The sequence below is a fragment of the Gossypium hirsutum genome, chromosome A09 (assembly GCF_007990345.1).
Source record: "Gossypium hirsutum isolate 1008001.06 chromosome A09, Gossypium_hirsutum_v2.1, whole genome shotgun sequence".
Lineage (NCBI taxonomy): Eukaryota > Viridiplantae > Streptophyta > Magnoliopsida > Malvales > Malvaceae > Gossypium > Gossypium hirsutum.
In genome coordinates, this window is record NC_053432.1 from 49,355,126 (window position 1) to 49,381,373 (window position 26,248).

Sequence of the window (26,248 nt, forward strand, 5' to 3'; positions counted from 1 at the left end):
GCTTTGGGCCATGATATCAATATTTCGTATATAAGCTACCTTGATTTGGCTTCGGGCCATGGTATAGGTACTTAGTGTGTGAAACTCTTGAGTATCCAACTTCTATTCTGAATGGTTCAATGGGTAAATGAAAGATGTGATTAAGTATGAGAATGATATGAGATGGTACAGGTACGTACGTAACATGTATAAATTTTGGTTCGAATAAACTTATGGAGAATGTGATTGATATCATAATTGTGTATACGAAAGCTTTGTTAGCTAATATATGCTAAATGTTGATATATTCAAATTGTTGTATTATAATTTTTAGATTGAATTAGGTTTATTGTGTACGAGCTTACTAAGCATTATAGCTTACTTTATTTATTTTTCTCGTGTTTTATAGTGTTATCAAGCTGGCTCGGATTTGGGGATCATCGGAGATCGCTTCACACTATCCACCTATCATTTGGTACCTATGAACTTTGGTATTTTAAGTATATGGCATGTATAGGGACTTTGGTCATGTTGGTTATGTTTTGGTTATGATTTTGGCCATTTGAATTGGCTTGTAAATGTCTAAGATTTGGTTTGTATATTTGGCCATGTGAGTTGGCTTATTTTGGTTGGTTTGGTTATGTTATATGTATACAAATAACCATGTTGTGTGATTAAGGTTGGAATCATGGTGCTTATTGATAATAGGTAATTTGAATGTCAATTGGTTGATAATTGGGAAGTTATATGCTTGTGAATTGGTGAATGATGATGTATGTTTGGAAAGGTTTAATAAGTTGATTTGTATAAGTGAAGTTGGTATGATTTGAATGAGTAAAACATGAGATAATAAGTATGTTAGTTGTTGGTATTGAAATGGTATGTTTTGTAACACCCCTAACCCGTATCCATTGCTGGACTAGGGTTAAAGGCGTTACTGGACAAATCTAAACATCTCGCATTCATTTCTCAATCATCATAGCATCATCGTCACACATCATTATAAAGTCCCTTATATAGGTCATCGTCGGAGATCACTTCACACATGGGTGTGTGACTTGGCCGTGTGGCATAAGTCAGTATACCCTACAGGTTTCGTACAGCCTAGCACATGGCCTGGCACACAAGCGTGTATGGCCATTTCTAGGGTATACGGGCGTGTGTGTTAGCCATGTGACCCAAGTTAGAGAGTTACTCGGGGTCAGACACGGGCTGGGACACTGCCATGTGCTCTCATTTTGAATGTTCACACGGTCTATGACACAAGCGTATCTGTTGGCTTTGTGAGACACACGGTTAGGCCATATGGGCTTGTGTCCCCTATTTTGAGAAAAAAATTCAAGGTTTTGTGAAAGTTTCCTAAGTTATTGGTTTAGTCTCAAACCACTCCCAAAGCATGTTTAGGGCCTCGTAGGCTCGTTATAGGGACATTATGCTTATGTTTGAATAATGTTTGTATGCAATGTGAAATTATATGTGAATTGAATGTTTAAGTGTTTTATAAGCTCGATAATTCTCCGTAACCCTATTCTAGCGTTGAATACGGGTGAGAGGTGTTACATTTATTGGTATCAGAGCTACGGTTTAGTCGATTCTAGGACAACATAGCATGTGTGAGAGTCGTGCCATATATAAACTATGATAGTGTGATGACTCCTGTCATTTGAAATGTGTTTTTGTACAGCAAATGGATCCCAATCGAATTGTAGCTGATGAGGTTTAAGGTAATGCGTCAGCTCCTGCTCAAGGGATAGTGCCATCTAGATCTAGACTCGTATCGGGTAGCTAGGGAAGAAATGCTAAAGAAGCCTTCTTTCAAATGCTGAACGAATGGTTCACTAAGCATGTCCAAATGAATTCGGCTACTCAACAACCTCCACCTCACCTAATCCTCAACCTGTTCCCGTAGCTCCTCAAGTTTTGGAACTTCAACGATTAAATAAGCTTCCAGTTGATAAGATACGTAAACACAAGGCCGAAGAGTTCAGAGCTACTGTTGATGATAATCTCGAGAGAGCAGAATTTTGGCTTAAAAACACTATTCAGGTGTTCGATGAACTTTCACGCACGCCAGCTAAATGTTTAAAGTGTGCCATTTCCTTGTGGAGAGATACAGCATATCAATGGTGGAATAATTTAATGTCTGTAGTACCGAAAGAGAGAGTCACCTGGGAATTCTTTAAGATTGAATTTTGGAACAAATACATAAGCCAGCGATTCCTCGATCAAAAGCACAAAGAATTTTTAGAACTGAAATAGGGTCATATGACTGTGACTAAATATGAAAGAGAATTTGTGCGATTGAGTAAATATGCTCGAGAGTATGTTTCTACCAAAGAAATTATGTGTAAGAGGTTTGTTAACAGTTTGAATGAAGACGTTAAACTTTTGGTCAAAATTTTAGACTTGAAAGAGTTTGTAGTCTTGGTTGATAGAGCTTGCAAAGCCGAATAACTTAGTAAAGAAAAGAAGAAAGCTAATTCAGAGACTAGAGATTTAAGAATGAGGTCGATTAGTAAACCTTATCATTCTTTATCAAAGAAATCTTGAGATTCGTACAGTCGATCATATGCTTCATTGGGATATCAGAATAGAGATTATGGAAATCAACATGTGAGTCCTAAATCTCAAGCTACCTCTGTCTCGAGCGTTGGCAGTGTGAAAAACAACAAACCCTAGTGAAAACAATGTGGGAGAAGACATTTCGGAGAGTGCTGGAATAAGAGTAATAAAGCTTATTCAAATGTGGCTCGCTAGATCATTTTATTTGAGATTTCCCAGAGTTATCTGAGAAAGATAAATATCAAAATGCAAGACTGATCAATAAGACTGCGAGAGGGAGACCACCGAGAAATATGGGGAACGTGTCTAGTGGAAAACGTGCTCGTGAAGATGCGTCATCACCAGATGTTATCACAGGTAAATTCTCTCTTTATGACACTAATGTGATTGCTTTAATTGATCCTGGATCGACACATTCATATGTTTGTGAGAATTTAGTGTCTAGTAAGAAATTTCCTGTTGAATTTATTGAGTTTGTGATTAAAGTATTGAAGCCCTTAGACAAGTGTGTTCTAGTTGATAAAGTTTGCAAGAACTGTCCTTTAATGACTCGGGGTTACTTTTTTTTGGCTGACTTAATGCTTTTGCTGTTTGATGAGTTTGATGTGATTCTGAGAATGGATTGGTTAACTCTACATGATGCTGTTGTGCATTGTAGACGAAAGATCATTGAATTGAAATGTCAGAACATTGAAATTCTTTGAATTAAATCAGATTAGTCAAGTAGATTGCCTATAGTGATTTCGTCAATGTCGGCTCAGAGATATGTGAGAAAAGGTTTTGATGCGTATCTAGCATATGTTTTAGATACCAAAGTGTCTGAAATGAAGATTGAATTGGTGCTTGTAATTTGTAAATATCCAGATGTGTTTCCAAAAGAATTGTCTGGGTTGCCACTGGTCAGAGAGGTTGAGTTTGCTATTGAACTGGTGCCAAGAACATCGCTAATATCTATAGCTCTGTATAGAATGGCTCAAATAGAATTGAAAGAGTTGAAATCTCAGTTGCAAGAGTTAACAGGTAGGGGCATTGCATGACTTAGTTTCTCACCCAGGGGTGCGCTAGTATTGTTCGTAAAGAAGAAAGACGGATCAATGAGAATGTGTAATTGATGATTTGTTTGATCAATTAAAAGGGGAAACAATGTTTTCGAATATTGATTTGAGATCGGGTTATTATCAGTTGAAAGTTAAAGACTCAGATGTGCCGAAAACTGCATTTAGAACGAGGTACGGACATTATGAATTCTTTGTATGTCTTTTGGACTAACTAATGCTCATGCCATTTTTATGGATTTGATGAATCAGATTTTTTGACCGTATTTAGACAGATTAGTTGTTGTGTTCATTGACGACATTCTGATCTATTCTCGAGATGAGTCTGAGGATACTGAGCATTTGAGAATAGTGTTGCAAACTTTGAGAGACAAGAAACTATTTGCTAAATTTAGCAAATGTGAATTTTCGCTCTGAGAAGTTAGATTTTTGGACATATTATTTCAGTAAAAGGCATACGAGTTGATCTGAGCAAGATTTCACGATTATTGATTGGAAACCACCTAGAAATGTGTCTAAAGTCTGAAGTTTTCTGGGATTAGCTAGTTATTATCGATGTTTGTAAAAGGATTCTTGATGATTGCTACACCAATGACTAGATTATTACAGAAAAATGTGGAATTCGAGTGGTCTGTGAAATGTCAATAGCGTTTTGAGCAGTTGAAACCGTTATTAACTGAGGAACCAGTTTTGTTTCAACCTGAGCCAGGGAAAGAGTTTGTGATATTCAGCGACGCATCATTGAATGGTTTGGGTTGCGTTTTGATGCATGAGGGAAAAGTTATAGCTTATGCCTCCAGACAGTTGAAACCGCATGAAAAGAACTATCTGACACGTGATTTAGATTTGGCTGCTATTGTTTTCACATTGAAAATTTAGAGTCATCATTTATATTATGAGAAATGTCACATACTGATCATAAGAGCTTGAAATACTTAATGATTAAGAAAGATTTGAATTTGCGACAACGGAGATGGCTCGAGCTATTGAAAGATTACATGTTAGTAATTGATTATCATCCGGGGAAAGCTAATGTAGTTGCAGATGCTTTGAGTAGAAAATCTCTGTTTTCTTTGAGAGCGGTGAATATGAGACTGAATATGTCTGATGATGGTTCGATATTAGCCGAGTTGTAAGTTAAACCGATTTTTCTTCAGCAAATTTGTGAAGCTCAAAAATGCAATACTGAGTTGCAAGTTACAAGAAAGCAATATGAATCGAATAGTGATTTAGATTATCAGATTGGAGTCGATGATTGTTTAATGTTCCGGAACAGAATTTGCATACCAAATAATTTTGAGCTTATTCAGAAAATTCTGAACGAAGCACATAATGGTTGTTTATTTGTTCACCCGGGGAGTACCATAATGTACAATGATTTGAAACAATTTTATTGGTGGTCGGGTATGAAATGAGACATTTCTGAGTTTGTATCAAAGTGTTTGATTTGTTCACAAGCCAAAGCTGAACATCAAGTGCGTTCAGGATTACTACAGACTATGATGATACCAAAATGGAAATGGGATAGAGTTACGATGGATTTCATATTAGGATAACCCTTGTCTCCGAAAAAGAAAGATGTCATTTGGGTTGCCATTGATCGACTGACAAAATTTTCACATTTCATTCTGGTACGTACAGACTATTCGCTTGATATATTGGTTGAATTGTACATATTTGAGATTATTAGATTGCATAGGGTGCTAGTTTTTATTATTTCAGATAGAGATCCGAGGTTTACATCGCGATTTTGTAAGAAATTACAAGAAGCCCTGAGTACTAAGTTGAATTTTAGTATAGCATTTCATTCACAAACTGAGGGACAGTCTGAGAGAGTAATTCAGGTTCTCGAAGATATGCTCCGATTTTGTGTTTTAGAGTTCGAAGGCAATTGGGAAAAATATTTGTCATTGGTTGAATTTGCGTATAACAACAGCTTTCAATAGAGTATAAAGATGGCACCGTACGAAGGTTTGAATGGTCGCAAATGCGGAACTCTGTTATACTGGACCAAGTTGAGTGAGAAAAAGATTCACAGGGTCGATTTGATCCGTGAGACTGAAAGTAAAGTGAAAGTAATTCGTCATAGTTTGAAAGCTGCTTCAGATTGACAGAAATCGTACGCAGATTTTGAAACAAAAAGACATTGAATTTCAAATTAGTGATAAAGTATTCCTAAAAGTATCTCCATGGAAGAAAATACTTCGTTTTGGTCGCAAAGGCAAGTTGAGTCTGTGTCTCATCGAGCCGTATGAGATCATTGAAAGAATAGGGTCAGTGGCATATCAGTTAGCTTTACTGTTAGAATTAGCAATGATTCACAACGTGTTTCATGTGTCGATGTTGCGCCGATATAGAAATGATCCTTCACACGTAATTTCTCTCGAAAAAATTGAAATTCAACCTGATATGACGTACAAAAAGAACCAATCAGAATTCCAGCTCGAGAGATTAAAGAGTTGAGAAATAAACACATAGCTTTGGTTAAAGTTTTGTGGCATTGTCACGAGGTTGAAAAGGCTACGTGGGAACTCGAGAAAGCTATGAGAAAATAGTACCCTAATCTCTTTGTTGGTAAGATTTTTGGTGACGAAAATCCTTAAGGGGGAAAGTTGTAACAGCTCGTTTTGAGTCAAATCAGAATAGTGGTTTTAGGACCACAAATCCAAAGTCAAAATTTATTATTTTATTGTTTACAATATGATATAATAATTGTGTGAAAATTTTGTTCAGAAATTTTATTGTTTGATTGCTCAATTTGATAAAAAGAACTAAATCGCATAAACTGTAAAAGTGTTGTTCTATTAGCTAAAGGTGTCAAATAGCTATAGAACCTTAAAGTAAGGGTCCTTAAGTAGTAATAAGATCATTATAATTGTAAGTGGTCATTAAATGGATGATTTAAACGGTTTATCATTAAGGTTATTTTTGTAATTTAGTTATTAAAGTTTAATTTAATAAAAGCAAAACAAAAACTTTGGTTCATTCATCTTTTCCAACCAAAAATAGGGCTAAGAGAAGCCATTTTTTTGCTCAAACATTCGTACATTGTTCTTGCTTGCAAGTAAGTCCAATTTTGTTCTGTTTTTAATAATTTCTATATTTTTTAGATCATTGCAACTAGGTCCAGCTAGCCCAGGGGCTATTTTGCAAAACTGCTAAAGCTTTTAAAGGATGCCATTGATGAATACATGTGTTTTTTGATGTTTTATAATAGATTATGAAAGTTTGTTGTGAGCTATACAAGTTTTGTTAAGTGATTTTTAGTGAAAATGCAAATTAAGGATTAAATTGTGAAATATGAAAATTTAGTGGTTAAAATGTGAAATAAATGAAAAGTATGGGCTGCTAGGGTTATAATAGTATTTCATCTAGGCTTGGGTTGTGATGAAATTGACTGAATTTTGTTTTACGAGCCTAGGGACTAAATTGTAAAAGTTGTGAAATTCTAGGGGTAAAAGTGTAAATGTGCTTAAATGTGTGTTTTGGACTAAATTGAATGGAGGGATAATTAAATGAGTTGAATTTGATATTATATACATCAAGAAAAGTGGAATTTGGAATTAGATCGGGGAAAAGACAAAGTACTTAATTAATCGACCAATTTCATTGTTTTTGAAACCTAGGTAAGTTCGTATATTATAAGTTTTAATACAAATGTATTTCATATGCTTTGATATAGCATAAATTTTGGATACGAGACTATGGATATGTTCGATAGTGATTCGACGACGATTCGACATTCGAAATCCTGGTCGAACCTTAGGAATAGTTTAGGATACTAGTGGCATGTCATTAGAGGATACATTGAGTTGGCTTCGAGCCATGATATTAACACTTCTGGTGCGAGTTATACCGATTTGGCTTCGAGCCATGAATATCGACTGATTTGGCTTGAGGCCATGATATCAGTATTTCAGTTATAAGCTACCTTGATTTGGCTTCTGGCCATGGTATAGATACTTAGTGTGTGAGATTCTTGAAAATCCGACTTCTATTTTGAATGGTTCAAGGGGTAAATGAAAGATGTGATTGAGTATGAGAATGATATGAGATGGAACAGGTACGTACGTAACATGTATGAGTTTTGGTTCGAAGAAAATTGTGAAGAGTGTAATTGATATCATAATTGTGTATACGAAAGGTTTGTTAGCTAATATATGCTAAATGTTGATATATTCAAATTGTTGTATTATAATTTGTAGATTGAATTAAGTTTATTGTATACGAGCTTACTATGCTTTATAGCTTACTTCGTTTATTTTTCCCATGTTTTATAGTGTTATCAAGCTAGCTCGGATTCGGGGATCGTCAGATATCGCTTCACACTATCCACCTATCACTTGGTACCTATGAATTTTGGTATCTTAAGTATATGGCATGTACAGGGACTTTGGTCATGTTGGTTATGTTTTGGTTATGATTTTGGCCATTTAAATTGGCTTGTAAATGTCTAAGGTTTGGTTTGTATATTTGGCCATGTGAGTTGGCTTATTTTGGTTGGTTTGGTTATGTTATATGTATACAAATAACCTATGTTGTGTGATTAAGTTGGAATCATGGTGCTTATTGATAATAGGTAATTTGAATGTCAATTGGTTGATAATTGGGAAGTTATATGCTTGTGAATTGGTGAATGATGATGTATGTTTGGAGAGGTTTAATTAGTTGATTTGTATACGTGAAGTTGGTATGATTTGAATGAGTAAAACATGAGATAATAAGTATGTTAGTTGTTGGTATTGAAATGGTATGTTTTGTAACACCCCTAACCCGTATCCGTCGTCGGACTAGGGTTAAAGGCGTTACCGAACAAATCTAAACATCTCGTATTCATTTCTCAATCATCATAACATCATCGTCACAAATCATTATAAAGTCCCTTATATAGGTCAACGAGACCTTAAATATGCTTTAGAAAGGGGTCGGGACTAAACCAAGCACATACAATTTTTTCTCAGAAACTTAACAAAATTTTCTAAGTTATACAGGTCACACGCCCGTGTGAACAGGCCGTGTGCCTCACACGGCTTTAGACATGCCCGTGTCTCTAAACCGTGGCAAAATAGAGCATACATACTGACTTAACCACACGGCCACAAGACATGCCTGTGTGTGTTGGCCGTGATCGAAACTGACTTAGGTTACACAGCCGGCCACACGCCGTGTGTCTAGCCCGTGTACCCTTCGAAATTGCCACACATGCCCATGTATCAAGGCTATGTGCCTCGCACGGCCACCAGACACGCCCGTGTGTCCAGGCCATGCTCAAGACTGACTTGAATAACTAAATCACAAAAGACACACGATTGAGACACATGCCCGTGTGCTCAACCGTGTGGGGTGAAATTAGGCTTGGTTTAAGCCACATTTCCCACCTATCTCAATCACACCAAAACCACAACATTTTTGCATCGTTTATAGGCAACCAAATCAAACATTTCATACATATTGCATAACATCCAAATACCATCCAATTCACTACTCAATTCCACAACATAAATATACCAAAATCATTAAAACTCACATAATTTTCAAAAGTATAATCTCATCATCTTATAACCTATTTCATACTACAAAACTTGTCAATTCAACATCCTATATTTAAACCATCACATTTCTTACTTATCAAAACATACCAAATTGACACTAGCCTATACATGCCATATACCATAAATACAACTCTCAAAATGGTACCAAAATAGATGTCTGATAGTGTGATTGATGTCACTGGTGATCCCCAATCTGAGCTAGCTTAATAACACTGTAAAACAGATAACATTTCACACAGTAAGCTTTAAATCTTAGTAAGTTCACATCATAAATAATCAGCAGTTTATATTGCACGAAACATCAACTAATAAACACTTAGTAATTCAAAATTCATCCATCAATTCTATTCTATCTCATTTAATCTGTTCATACAAATTCATCAAGCTTCATACACATAGTATCATCTATTGCATAGGTATCGAACATACCTGATCTTTCCCTTATTTATTCATTTCAACCTTAACTCTCTTTCAAATACATTAACTCATTCGGAAGTCTTTCCATGCTTTAAGAATTCACACACTTAGTACATTAGTGTTTTGCCGAAGCCGTAACAATCTCGCACACTTAGTGCCATTTCAATAAACTGAAGCTATCTTGGTATCGCACACTTAGTGCCTCATGTATCCGGAGCTATTCCAACTCGCACACTTAGTGCCATTTGTAGTCGAAGCTATTTCTAACGGCTCACTTAGTGTCGAACTTAGTTGATTATCATCATGCTCAAACTGTAATCAAATATCTATACAATTTATGCATTATCAAAGCATTAAAACATAACTATAACATCATTTATCACGTACGAACTTACCTCGTACTCGGAATTGACGATTCGGATCTTTTACTCGATAATCTTTGATTTCCCTCGATCTAAATCTGAAATCCTCTTTTCTTGATCTATATGTATTCAAAATTAACCCTTTTATTCAACAAATCATTCAATCCAATCCATATATAAACATAGTTAGGGCATTTTACAAATTAGCCCTCATATTTTTACATTTTGACACTTTACTCCCTATTTCACAAAATCACAAAATACACATAATTTCAATGAACCCATGCATAGTCGAATCTTATAAGGACCTATAGGAGCCCAAAAATTTCATTTATTTCACAATTCAACCCCCCAATTTACACTTTTCTAAATTAAATCTCTCATATTCATTTTTACTCAAAATCACTTTACAAAACATGTATATCAAGCACTAACTTTCATAATTCATCATTAAACATCATAAAACACATGAATTCATCAATGGCATCTTTCAAAATCATCAACCAATTCAAAAATTAGGGCATGGGCTTGGTAGATTACTAAGAAACAATCTCAAAAACGTAAAAAAAATCATTAAAAATCGAGCTCGAATGCTTACCTAATTGAACTTAAATATGGCCGAACCCTAGTTGAGCTTCAATCTTTCTTTTTCTTTGATATTTTTTGCAATAATAAGATGAACATATTCATCTTTTACTTTGTTTTATTCAATCATAACTTAATACATAAATTACAAAATTAACCTCAGCTATTTTATTAAAATTCCACTAACTATTGTCCATACTTGTCCATTCATTAAACCAATGGTCCATTTGCATCACAAGGACCTCTCATTTAAAAAGACATAGCAATTAAAGACTTTAACAATTAACTAGTCACTTTTACATTTTACGCGATTAGGTTCTTTCTTCAAATTAAACACACAAATGATAAAATTTTCATACGAAACTTTCACACATGCTATTTCACATATTATAAGCACGGAAAATAATATTAAAATATTTTTTTGACTCGAATTCATGGTCCCTAAGCCACTATTTCGACTAGGGTCTAAACTGGGTTGTTACATGTTTTAACATTGATTTTGGTTGAATTGGATGTCCATTTATACTATGAATGAGTACCATTTGAATTGTGTAGGTGTCCACAAATTTGGGTAGCAAATTGGCTTGGTAAATAGCCTGTTTTTGTCCACGCGGGCAGAGACACGGGTGTGTGTCTCAACTGTGTGTGACACACGGTTATGTACACAGCCGTGTATCCCCTGGTGTTGAAATAGAAATCAAGTCAGTATGCTACACACGACCTCACACACGGGCGTGTGACTTAGTCGTGTGGCATAAGTCTGTATACCCTTTAGGATTGGCACGGCCTAACACATGGCCTGACACACGGGCATGTATGGCCATTTTTAGGGCACACGGGTGTGTGTGTTGGCCGTGTGACCCAAGTCAAAGAGTTACACGGGGTCAGACACGGGTTGGGATATGGCCATGTACTCCCATTTCGAATGTTCACACGATCTGTGACACGAGCGTGTCTGTTGGCTGTGTGAGACACACGGTCAGGCCATATGGGCGTGTGTCCCCTGTTTGAGAAAAAAATTTCAGGGTTTCATGAAAGTTTCCTAAATGATTGGTTTAGTCTCAAACCACTCCCAAAGCATGTTTAGGGCCCTATAGGCTCGTTATAGGGACATTATGCTTGAGTTTGAATAATGTTTGCGTGAAATGTGAAATTATATGTGAATTGAATGTTTAAATGTTTTATAAGTTTGGTAATGCTCCGTAACCCTGTTTTAGCGTTCACTAGCAACTTGACCTTTAAATACTAAACCACAATCAACATATCATAGGCATATGTATATGTTTTACCCATCACTATCCGAATATAAAGACACATCGTTTACAACCTCCAAGCCAATTCACAAGACAAATTACCCATCCTAAATAAATCAATAATAAGCCACAACCGAAACACATTCATCATTCACATGTCAAGTTTAACTCGCACATATATATATACCATGACCAAAATTAATTAATCATTAGAACATTAGCATTAAGATCAAGCCATTTTCGCATGGCTTTATATACAAATTCAAAATAATTTATCCCAAGGCTAGCCTATACATGCCATAAGTTTGAGTTCAACTTATAAAGTACCGAAATAGTAGATAATGCGATGGACTATGCTGACGATCCCCGAGCTCGTAACTTGATCACAAAATCTATAAAATAAAGACAAACATATACACACAATAAGCTATTATAGCTTAGTAAGTCATAAGTAAATAAACAACTCAATGGTATAATCAACTCATTTAAACTAAACCAAAATACAACATCACATACATATACATAACCTATAGCTGAATATAATTTGCAAGTGCACATATGTTCACATTAATAACTTATATAATTTGTATCACATATCAAATGGCCAACTTACCTTATTTTCAATTAGGTAATCAACTAACTCATACCTGATCGTTTCAGCTTGTTTTACACATTCGATCACAACTTATCATTGCCCGTTGAACCATAGGATACTCGGATAATCACATATATCATACAATGCCAACGTCCCAGACGTGGTCTTACATGTTATCTCATATCGATGTCACTGTCCCAGACAGGGTCTTACACGAATCAAATACGATGACGATGTCTCAGACATGGTCTTACTCGTAACCACAAATCGATGCCAACATCCAAACGTGGTCTTATACGAAAACACATATCAGGAATCCTATGTCATGACATATGTATCCTAGCTATTCCTAAGGTTCATATGGGGCTTTTGGGCATCGTAACTCGATCGAGACAACTTCGTAAACATAATTCCCAAACTTATTTGCATTCGACCAACATATATAAGATCATATATTTCATTTCAGCATATAACTCTCGTATTTATTCAAAATTAACAACACTTATTTGCTTATAAACTTACCTCGGATGATGAAAATCGGAACGAGACGACTAGTCGACAACTTTAGTTTTCCCCCGATCCAAATCTGATTTCTTTGGTTCTTGATCTAAACATATTCAAATTAAATTCATTCAAACATATTTTCACTCAATTTAGTCCAAAAACACATAAATAGGAAAAATACCATTTTACCCCTGACATTTTACACTTTTTACAATTTAGTCCAAATTGCACAAAACACAAAACATGCAAATTTTGAGTATACCATGCTTAGGCCAAATCTTCCTTGTGTTCATACAAGTCCATATATTTCATTTATTTCACATTTTAGTCCCTCAATTTATTATTTTTGCAATTTATTCCTAATTACTCAAAATTATCAAAAATTCCAATATAAAACATGTTAATCCAAAACATATCTTTCATAATTAATCAACTAACATCACATAGCTCAAATATTCATCAATGGAATAACTCAAAATATTCATCAAAATCAAAAATTCAAGCATGTGTTTGTAGATAACATAGCAACGATCTCAAAAACATAAAAATTATCAAAAACCGAGCTAGTTACATACCTTGATTGAGCTTGCTAATGGCCGAACCTTTAAACCCTTTGTTTTCTTTTCTTATTTTTTTTATTTCGGCAAGAACAAGAATATATGAAAGCTTATTTTAATTATGTTTTATTATATCATGTATTATTTACCATTTTACGTTAATATCCTTTATAATTTAATAACTAAAACATATATATCAAGGATACAACCGTCCGTCACTAACTCCAATGGTATTATTGCAACAAAAGTAATTCATGAAATAAATACAACATCAATTCGGCCCTTTTAGAAATAACCATCTAATTTTCATTTTACGCGATTAAGCCCTTTTATTAAATCGGGCACTCAAACGATAAATTAAAGCACCAAAATTTCACAGATATAAATTCACACATAATAAACATAGAAAATAATTTTAAAATATTTTTCTAACTCAGATTCATGGTCCCAAAACCACCGTTCCGATTAGGGTCTAAATCGAGCTGTTACAGAGATTGCTGAAGCGAGCTAATCACCCCATCTTCAGATTTGATTCACTTTATTTCTCTCTATCTCTTGCAATTTTAATTCTTTTATGTTATTTTATTAATTTAAAAAACCTAAAAAATATCTATTACTTTACTATTTTACTATAACTAATTTAAAAGTATTAATTATGTCTTTAAAAAGTTTAGGTTAATATTGATCGAGCGCTCGCCTTCCTTGGGTACGATCCTCGGAGTACTCACCCACTTCGTTGTAAAACTAATTTACAACTAGATCTGTATACTCACGGATACCACCTTGTAACTCTATATTTTATTGCAGTATTCACTGTAACACCCCAAACCCCGGCCCAGACGTTATGGCCGAATCCGACGTGCCACATTGAAGTTAAAAAAAATCCACGCTTTGTTTTAGTGTTTTAAAAAAATCATCGTTTGATAAGGCTTAACCAAGTGAATGGAAGCTGCGCACCAGGTAGGTATCCAAAAACAGAAGAGGTGAGCCATGAAAGCTGCTTAAGTACCAAGCTCTTCGAATGGTTCCAATCCTAGACATGCCCACAACCATTGACACACTTTGGTGCGAGGTTAAGTTTTGAGAAAAACGAGTTAGAATTCATTTAAGTAGATATTTTTGATAAACCAATTAATTGTATCGTTGCGTTATTTTGAAAACAATTATCATTTTGAAAACTCGGCCTAAGTCTAACCCATTTTGGATTGTTATCAGTAAAATATAGGGTGTAAAATAAAATAATCCCAAAAAAATAATTAAAATGGCCTTATTACAACCCAAAACCAAATAATAATATTAATAAGATAAAACTTATAAAGAAATAAATCGGCTACTTATTGCAATTAAAAGAAAAAGAAACAGTAGTGTGGCCATCTCCGAGTCCCTCGCAGCTCCAAACCATCTAAGCTTAGGGATTACCTGCACAGTTAGAAACGGGGTGAGTTTACGAAAACTCAGTGTGTACTCTCAATAACATACAAACAGTGAAAACACGGTATCAGTACAATCTGGGCCAAAGCCCTATTTAGTCTTGACATATACTGGGCCGAAGCCTTTCGTTTAACGGTTACTAGGCGGAAGCCTTTTCATAAATCATATCACTGGGCCGAAGCCTTTTCATAAATCATATCACTGGGCCGAAGCCTTTTCATAAATCATTTCACTGGGCCGAAGCCTTTACTGTAAACAGTATGGCTCATAGGCCCATTTCAATATCACATGTAATGTCAATGGATGTATGCAAGCCCATTTGGGGAGACTACTCGACCCACCATCCGCTACTCTCCACCCGTACCAACCAACACACCATACAGGGAATGATTCAACCCACCCAACCAACACACCATTGGCAGCATAGCTGCTTTATCATATATCTGGAGGCCTAGCCTCTTTTAATAACTAGGGCAAAGCCCTTTTCGGTAAACTGGGGCAAAGCCCTTTTCAATAAACTGGGGCATAAGCCCTTTTTGGTAAACTGGAGCATAAGCCATTTTCAATAAACTGGGGCATAAGCCCTTTTGCACTTCCTCCATCCATATAAAAACCAAACCCAATGCATTTATGAATACATCATGTGCATTTCATACATATCATGTGCATTTCATACATATCATGTGCATTTTATACATATCATGTGCATATCATATCAATCATGTATATCATATCCCACGTATCAAATTTATAATTAAACCCTAGGGGTATAATGGTCATTTTTACCTAAGGGCGAAACAGTCATTTTCATACTATGAGGATAATTTCATAATTTTACCAAATATCATGGTTTTTCATGTTCATCAACAATTATTAATATTTTCGAGTGTTTAAACAATGATCTTTAACCCACTTTATCAAACTCGGGCTTTTGGGCCCAAAACCTCTAATGGGCCCTACGAATGCCGATTTTGCCCACTAAGCCTGCTTAATCTAAATTTACAACAGTACTAACCATGTTATCATGCAACTTTTCCAAATTCCATTTTCTATCAATTTTACCCAAATGGGCCCGAAGCCCATTGGGCCCGATTCCAGCCCATTGAGGCCCAACTTACCATCATGCACAAAATTGAGTTCTTACATGTTCCATCAATCCAAACACCGATCTTATCGTATTTATCGCATCTATACCGAAACGCAACATTACAAGTTCCTGAAATACCGGTATTTTAGCATTTCGGCTTCTCAGCAAATATTAATCTAAGCTATTACGAGGGTTAGTACACACCTGTTATGGGTAGAAGTTGAAACGTTTCCAAAATCAATCGCCTATGATAACCACCACTTGTCACTCAAACTTAACTAATCCAATATTAATATATGTAAATCCTAAGCACATCAGTCATACGGAACATAAGGGCATATTCGTCATTTTACCATACAGGGGTATTACGGTCACTTTACCTTACAGGGGCTTTACGGTCACTTTACCCTACAGGGGCTTTACGGTCACTTTACCCTACAGGGGCTTTACGGTCTTTTTACCTAATAGGGGTATTTTAGTCATTTCACCCTAAAATGGTGTTTTGGTAAATCTACAAACCAAGGGTATTTCAGTAATTTTGTAAACCAATGGTATTTCTATAATTTCTAGAAAGTCAAGGGTATTTCTGTAATTTTGTAAATTAGGGGTATTTTGGTAATTTTACAAATTGAGGGTATTTTGGTAATTTCACAAACCAGTGGTATTTTGGTAATTTTACAAACTAGGGGTATTTTGGTAATTTTACAAACCAGAGGTATTATAGCAATTTTACTGACCAGGGTATTTTGGTAATTTTACTAATCGAGGGTATTTTGGTAATTTTGTAAACCAAGGGTATTTTAGTAATTTTGTAAATCGAGGGTAAAACAGTAATTCTATAAATCAAGGGTAAAACGGTAATTCTATAAATCGAGGGTAAAACAGTAATTATGTAAATCGGGGGTACGTTGGTAATTTTACAAGTCGAGGGTATTTCAATAATTGGTAAACTAAAGTATTCTAAACATGGATAACAATACTAATAGCCCTAAAGCCCATTCTCGGCCCAAATGGGCCCACACGCTCGTGTGGCCCTTTTAGCCCAAATCTAGCCACAAATATTAGATTCACCTAGCCTAGCCCAATATTTACTACACAATCAAACAACTTATCCAATTGGGCCCGTAGGCCCATTAGGCCCACATGACCCCTTTCGGCCCATTGCAGCCCGAAGTAGCCATCCTACAGCTAGAGTAGTAAGAAATACACACCTGATAGGAGACTGGAGTTAATCCACGCTCCAAGCACTCTTAGCCGACGCCCAACCCAAACGAGCACGCCATACAGCGAAAAGGATCAGCCAAGAAAGGTACCTCTACTCTCCTCATGGTTCTCTCTATTTAAAGCCAGCTTCGCATCCCCTCTTATGTTAGCTTCCCGATGTGGGATCCTTCCAACATCAGAGTTTAAATTCAACACCAACTCTTACCGCCCCCTGTTAGCAAAATAAATGCTCCTTGCTTGCCATGGGATTCAAACCCATGCCTCCCCTCAAATGCTCCACACGCTACTTGCCACTAAGCCACAAGGCTTTTTGTGTCATATTTTATCCCCAATTAATTATAAGGTCTAAAGGCCAAAGTCCAAGTTCCCTACAAAAAACCAAAATAAATTGCAAGAGCCAAGGCTTGAACCCAAGCTCCTATACAACCTTAATGACACCACAACCACTAGACTACATGCTTCCTTGTGTCATTTATTTACCACAATAATTTAAAAGGCCCTCATCCAAGCATCCAAGTTTTTTTTCACTTAATACCAAAATTTTTGCTAAAGCCCAAGTTTAAACCCAAGATTTCTCCAACACTTCTCAAAGCCATTAACCACTAAAGCAAACATTTAATTGTTTCATTTCATTGCACAATAAAATACCTATATACAACCTCCTTATGGACCCCCACTCAAGGCCCAATACTTTTAGGCCCAAATTCAGGGTGTTACATTCACACTCTAGACATTAGTACGTTTAGAGGCGGTCAAGTTGTTAGCGTTGTTGCCGGGGAGACAATGTCACTAGGTTAATTTTAATTTTTTCACTTTAAAAGAATAATTAATTTGTAGGTTATAGTTACTACTTTCAATTTATTTTGTTAATTAACACATCTAACATTGTTTTTTTTTAGGAATCTTAAATACTATCAAACAAAGAGTTAGTTAGCTCAAAGTCATGGATGACTTTTATTATATGTTTTTCCAACGAAGACCTCAATTATGACAAAAATATCTACGAAGAATGAGTCTATGAACATTGGGATATCTAGGAAAATCGATGATTACTAATTTTTGAATTTAGTCAACTCCGAAGAGAAACTCAGGTTCTTTCCCAAAATCATCATGACCACAATAACATGCCATCAGAAAGGTACCAAGAAGTGTCAAGTCCGAAATTATGAAAAAGGGAGAATATCATCATAGGTGCTTGCAAAGAAGAAGAAACCCTAGACTGTTATCCACTTCAGCCGGGAGAAAAATATTTAGATGCATTAAATAAAACTCTAGAAAGAGAAGATATGGAGTTAGGAGAGGAATTGGATAGTGAATCAAAAAAATTAGATAGACCAGGAACTCATCGTGTCCGAAATCTTGGAAAATACTGACAAAGCTGAACCACAAGAACAGTATAATTTAGGCTCACCAATAAAGACAATGATAGTCAGGGCTGAATTAATAGAAGAATGTCTATCAATTCAAAAGTTTACAGAATAAAAAAAATGAGAAACCAAAAAGCCCAATGGTTGAGCCTAAATTGACCGTTCTTTGCGTATCTCTTGTTTTAAATCATGCACCCCAGAAGTCTGTAGATTTGGGAATTTTCCAAATATTGAAAAAAGTGGGAAATTTATATATTGATAGAATTTATAATTATATAGAAGGGTTCAATCAAATTGAACAATTAGTATGTACAAACATTGAGTTACAACCTCTACGGAATGTTCGATACTTCCAACTAACAATTAAAGGAATCATCTATAGGCCAATAAATAAACTTAAAAGCTTGCAGAAACAGCACTTCAGTAGCATGATATGATATTTTTCCTCAATTGTTCTGCCAAGTGCAATACAAAGTTCTTCCAGAAAGCCATACCTAATCAAGGAAAATGACAAAGACCTCATAGGCAACAAGTGCAAGACGCACCCTTCAAAATTCTTTCAGAACAAAAATGCTGAATATCAAGTAGAATAGTTGTGTAGATATATGGGTTCGCCAATCACTAATAGTTATGACCTGCAAAAAGAGTTAACAATCATTAAGGTGGGACGAAAAGGTAAATTCAGGGAAAGGGACAACCGCGGATGAATAGAATGGCATGATGGGTACTGGACTAATATAGAAAGAAGCAAATTACAGGTAACCCATCGGTGCATATTGACTGAGTTCATGAACGAGTCTGGTAGCAAAACCTAACATTTTCTTATCATTCAATTATTACTAATTGTACTAATGGTATATCCCACTAACCTAGTTGCTAATATAGGTCAAAGACAAGCACTTAAAGCAGTCCAGAGATCGAAAACTTAGGAAATAAAGTCAACATCGTGACACAGATAATTTTACGTTGCAACATCAAGGACAGTAACAAAGAAGCTCAAAAATCAACCCGCTGTCGTGACAGATAAGACAATTTCTCAAAATTTTAAAACTGCAAGGTCTGTCGCGACATCGAACCCCGATTACATAACCCAATGGAATAATCATTATTTTACCCAATTTTTAACCCTAAAAATACATTTTTAAAACATAAAATACTCTATTAACCTAATCTAACTTCATTCTAAACACTTCCTCCTCTAAAACCTATCCAAAACCATTAGCCTCCAAACCCCATTTCTTTCTCAAAAACTTATATTCATAATTCCTTATTCCCAATCCAAGAAGCTATATTGGACGAAATCGAAATCAACACACACTAAGAGGAAAAGCATCTGACTTCAACAAGTGTTAAGGTTCAAGTATTCTCAGCCCTGTTTAACTATGCTATTAAATATTGCTATTACTTTGCTTATAGAATCTAGTCAGAATGCCTCTATGTATGAGCAAAAGAATTCATATTCAAGAAACCCCGGGTGTTTCTAACCTTATTTGATTCCATAATGCCAATATGAAAAAATATTTTCTAAATTCATAAGTTAGACTTTTAATTTTAGAATGGGGGTTCGAACCCTCAATGACCCACTACAAAGAAATCTAGACCAAATGATATACGTGGTTCAGGAATTATATGTGTCCCTTAAGGACCAAATAATTAAGTGAGGCTATAACGATGTAATAACTGATGTTAAAGTGTGAGGGAAAGACATTCCAATTTCTCTTAATGATATTTGTGAATTTTATAGCATCTCATTTTATGAAAAATATTTTATTGATAATACGGATTTAGACAGATTTCAAAACTTGACATGGAAAACGTTATAAAATATTTTACACAGGGTAGGGGTAGTTGGAACTATAGGTCAGACATTCAGCTTCCCATGAAATTTAATCAAGTTATTATGTTTCCTTTTGCTAAAACGTGGATGCAATTCATTGGCACTAGAATTGCACCCTCGTTGAATGTTTCTAATGTTAATGTGTTTTGAGCTGTCTTGTTATATGGTATCCTATAGCAAAAATAAATTTTTGTAGGGTGCTGGATCTTTTGAGAGATGAAACAGTGTGTACAAAGCCAAAATTTTTTACTCTTCTTCCCCCACCTTATAACGACTCTATGCCACCAGGTAGAGGTGCCAATGAGCTGAAACGAGCAATTTATGAAACCAACGAGGAGTATCATCGGAGATACGTTATATACACAATATGTCGAGCTTCAGTAGAAGCAAATTACTTAATGGAATCAAAGGAGGAAGATGAAAATAGATGTACCAGCATCACTCAAACAGAAATATCACCCAAAGGTTAGAAAGGGAGCTTGCAGATACATAGAAGCAAAACTTGATGGAATGATTCAATAGATACAGGAGACGGGACCAGTACTCCAAGAATTCACAAGGATGAATGGGCTACGAGCTCCAAATTATCACCCAGATATGTTCGGGCTGACTGCGACTCATCAGGACGAAGGGCTTCATCTTGAGGAGGAAGGTGCTGCTCAGGAATACCCTAGAAAGGAGGACGAGTACGAAGTGACATTTCAACTGCAATTTTCTACACCAAAAAGGCCTGTCATACGAAGCCCAACTCACCATGCGACTTCAATTGGTGGGACGTCCCACAAAACATATGTCAAGGGAAAGGGAAAAACCCCTATGGAGAAGAGGAGTTCTCATCCCCTCGATGATTTGGAAGAGAATTGAGAAATTTTTTTATTTTGTTTTTTAAAAGACTTGTATTAATTATTGGATGATTTTAGGATTAATAAGTAGATTTTTCATTTTTTTGCACTTTGTTAAATTTTCTATGTAGGAACCCAATATGAAGGAAAAACAAACAATTCGAGCTAACACGATCAAAAAAGGAAGCACCCACCCTTAGCAATTGGAGCGACCACGATCAATCAGGTAACTTCCTTCCTTATCTATTATTAGGCTACACATTGAGGACAATGTGTCAACTAAAGTGTGGGGGGTAATATAGAAAACTTGAAGTAAATTTTCTTTGATTTTGCTTGTATTTTGTGTTCTTGACCTTCTAGAAATACAAGTGATTGGTTAGAAGCATGTACATAGATTGCTTATGTTTATGAATAAATTTGGCATGATGATAGGTGATTTTGAACTTTTGATTATTAAGCTACTGGGTTTTATATGTTACACTATAAATAGGTATTAAGCAATCAATTGTACCAAATGATATAGAAAATACAAGAAAACGAGCATACTAATACGAATAATAAATAGTTGAACTTGTTTTTGTTTGGTGGATTAAATTTGTGCATGTTGAGATATTTAGGGATGACCTAAATAAATAGGTATTAAGCAATCAATTGTACCAAATGATATAGAAAATACAAGAAAACGAGCATACTAATACGAATAATAAATAGTTGAACTTCTTTTTGTTTGGTTGATTAAATTTGTGCATGTTGAGATATTTAAGGATGACCTAAAGCATTGTTTGGAACACATCCAGAGCCAAAAAGTTGTCCTAATTATATTTAACCTTTACTACCAATTTTTTAGCCTGTTGACACTTCTTGATGAACCACATTATAAGCCCTAAGCCTGAAAACACCGAATTGTATTTACACTTGGTCTTTGGTCTTACACTGCACGATTATAGATGTCTAGTCATACGTATTGATGTTTAAGTAGATACATCATGGTGGATTTTGTAAAAATAAAGTGAAAAAAGAAATACTAGTGTGATATGGGAATTCTAGGTTAGCTAAAAGTGCAAAAAAAAAAAGAAAAATCAAAAAAGAAAATCTATACGAGTAGAAAAAGTACTTGAAAATTCAAAAAAAAAGCATTCTTGAGTAAGAAAAAAATTGAAAAAGAACAATGAAAAAGTCATAACAATAGAAAAAACTCATTAATTAGTGCACCGAAACTCGAAAGCTAATTGTAGTTACTATGTCATGCTATGATTTCCTATATAGAGAGACAAGAAAGGTGAGAGAATGAGAAACAAGACGATGAGCGGGTAAAGGTCACTAAGGGGGAAGAATAAGGATCAATACGATGTGCCAAACTATTTTCATGTTTGTAACCCTTTTGATGCTTACTATTTTTGAATTCCATGCCTGTCCTAAGCTTCAAAACATTACAAGCCGAAAAGTCCTATGTGACCTAAATATCCTTATACATGAATGGACATCATACTAGACATGTGCATAAATAACTATTTGTATTCTGCTTGGATAATCAAAGTACTTGTATGATTTATGGATAGACTCCTATAGGTGAGACCCTTAATACTTGTATATTTTGTAACATACTGAACATAGATGCTGGAAAACAAAAGTGGTAAGTCAAGTATTCATCATGTTGAAATTGTTAGTAAGCATGAAATGCCTAAATCATGTGCTCCGAAGTCGATACTTGTATCATACTTGCTCAAGGGTAGTCATGTTTATTGGTCATCTTTGCTTGTATTGCTTGAAGACAAGCAATGACTTAAATGTGGAGGAGTTTGATCTGCTGAAATTTGGTGTAGCATATAAAACTAGTTTTCACACTTAAGAAGCCTGAATACTAGCATTTCCATTACATTTTAGATAAGTTTCTTTAATTTTACTTACATTCAATAAAATGTAAAAATTGAGTATTTTATTGACCTTAAGGGTCGAATGAGGCCTAAGGGAGAGATAGCGTACTTTGTAAATTTGCAGGAGACCATTAGAACACATTTTAGGACGACACTGGACGCTATGTCACAACACGGGAGGACTGATGTCACAACATACGGAACAAAATGAAGAAAACTCAAGTCTGCCTTCGATGTCCCTAGAACAATGGAAATGTCCAAGTGTACAAAATTCCAACAAGTAATAATGTAACTAGTAAACATCGAGTTATCGTATCCACAGGGATTGTTTAAGAAAATATTTATAAAATGCAATTAAAAACACTTTGGTGAAGGAAAATCTTTTGTTTTGAAAAAGGGTTTAATAAAACTAGATTTTAACTAAGAAAATTAAAAGTTAAAAACTCCAATGCACGATTTCTGAAAAAAATAAGTTTAATCAATATGACATAATTGTGTTAGATCAATTACATTTCTTAACTTAATATTATTAAAACAATGTTCATGTTGTTACGAATAAATTCACGACAACTTGATAATTTGTTAATTATAGCACATACAGACTTACTAAATTAACTAATCTCGTAAACATATTAGTATGCCACTTCAACCCATTAATCAATCTTAATAAGCAAATAAAAGATTAAGTGAAGTAATAATATATTTCTACATTGAAACAGTTTAATCACAATAATCTTGCAAGTTATGCAATGCTAATGTACCGTTCAATACAGTCGCTAATTTAAGCCTAAGCTACCTTAGAAGATTAAACATGCACTGATTAAGTATGGTGTCAATTAATTACAATTTCAATATGATTAATAATTAATTCATTAGTTACCCTACAATTATAATGCAAGTATAACATAATCATGGTTTTACTTAATTAAACAATTTACCAATACCTATAACAACACAAACATAATTTTAATAATTTAAGTAGAGAAAATGCAATCAACCTAACACGAATTAAATTTATGTCATGTTAATTAAATTAAGAATAGAAACAAAAAAAATATTCATAGACATGTTCATAACACTAACAACAAAAATTAAAGGATAGGAAACTAGAATCAAATCCAGTGTTTCTCCGGAGCCAGACTAGTTTGTTCCTCTCCTTCACCGCTCGTTCTATTGATCCAAGGCTTCTATAAGCACTTGAATGCTGCTACACAAGGTGGTTGAAAGGCTCTTTTTCAAGAGGGAAATTAGAAAAGGGAAGTAGATGGGAAAAATGGGAAACAAAGGGAGGTTTTAGAAGGGAGAAAGTGAGTAAAAGAGAGAAATAAGTGTGAATGAGAGGTGTGTTGAATGAATAGGTGAAAGGGTATTTATAGGTGGGAGTAGCTGCTAAAAATAGAAAATAATTAGCAGCCACACACTTCCCTTGGCCGGCCACACATGAAGCAAAGTTTGAATGTTTCAAACTTTGTTAAATTTAGCTTGGGGCAAATCTTCAAAGGCGCAAAAAGTGGAGGGGTTTGAATAAGATTTTAAGGAAACTTGAGGAAAGTTTTGGAATTAATTTGATCACCTAATAAGCTGATTGGGTTAGCTTATTGGGTCTATTTTGAGCTGCAAATTTTCTTATTGGATCATTCTTCAATGCTTAGCACACTAGGCCACTTTCACCTTCATGCTTTATATCAATTTTTAACTCAATTTAAATTGGATAAAAATTAAATATAAAGTAAATAAATTGATCATCATTTGGACCAATATTTGCTGGAAAAATATTTAATCTTTCCATTGGTTCACTTGATGCAAAAATTTCACTGACTGTTCAGGCCTTTTGAGTTGTTTGCCGAGCCAATTTTCACCTTGGGTGCAAAACTGTCGAAAATAAGCCAAATTTATAAAAATTTATTATCAAAATAATTAAAATTAAATATTTTAATATTTTAAGTGAAAATTAATTATTTTATAATTAAAGTATGAATTTCGACAAAATTTAATACGAATTTCGACAAAATTAAAATTCAATATTTTAATATTTTAAGTGAAAATTAATTATTTTATAAAATAATTATAAAATTAATTATTTTATAATTAAAGTATGAATTTCGACAAAATTTACTACGAATTTGTATGAATTGGAGCTAAAAGTCTATATATTTTTTGTGTTTCCAGTCCTGACACAGACTGAGGGTGTCACAGCATACCCTTGAAGCTAGCTATTTAGGAGCATATTGGTTGCTTTGTCATGACATAAGTCCTGGTGTGTCGCGACATCAACCCTGGAACGGAAATTAGACATGAAGCAGGGGTGTTTTGGGTTGCACAATCAAACTTTAAGCTTAGGAACGTCAGCTGACCTAGGCTTAAGCTAACCTAGGCTTAAGGACGACAACCACCTGAACACTATAAATAGGCTCATTTGTCACATGTTAAAGACATCTTTTCATTAACCTAGTTTCTTTCTTTAGAATTAGTTTTGTTTTCTTTCTTAGGTTCTTAAAGTTTCGTTTATTTTGTTATTTATTTCCTTTCAAGAGATCTGAGTTGTAAAAGAGATCAACTCTTGTGGACTCGCGTTCATTATCAATATTGGTCAGGCTTTTCTTAAACTCTCTACTATTCACTCATTATTATTACTTATTCCATCTACTCTATGTTGCTTATGAAAGCCACAAAAAACTAATCCTTCTATGGGGGATTAGCGAGCGGACGCATGATCTTTTAACTGTGTTGTAGGGTTATTCAATAGATCAATTGTTTGGGAAAGGAAGAATGCAAAACAAACCCTAGGTCTGACAACCCTGGGAAGTCATAAAGGTGGGAATTAACCCAAAATTGGTATTGCCCATTTGTGAACAACTTGACCCTAAACCAGTCCAAACTGTGAGGTTAGAAAATAAGTAGTTTTTGCTGACTTGTTATGTTAGTAGAAGATCGGAAGGTTCTGCAAGGATAGGGACTAGTTGATTAACGAAGAACCTAAAATGACAATTGATTGAGATTGCCGAAGCAAGCTAATCACACCATCTTCAGATTTGATTCACTTTATTTCTTTCTATCTCTTGCAATTTTAATTCTTTTATGTTATTTTATTTTATTAATTTAAAAACCCTAAAAATTATGTCTTATTTACTATCGTACTATAACTGATTTTAAAGCATTACTTAG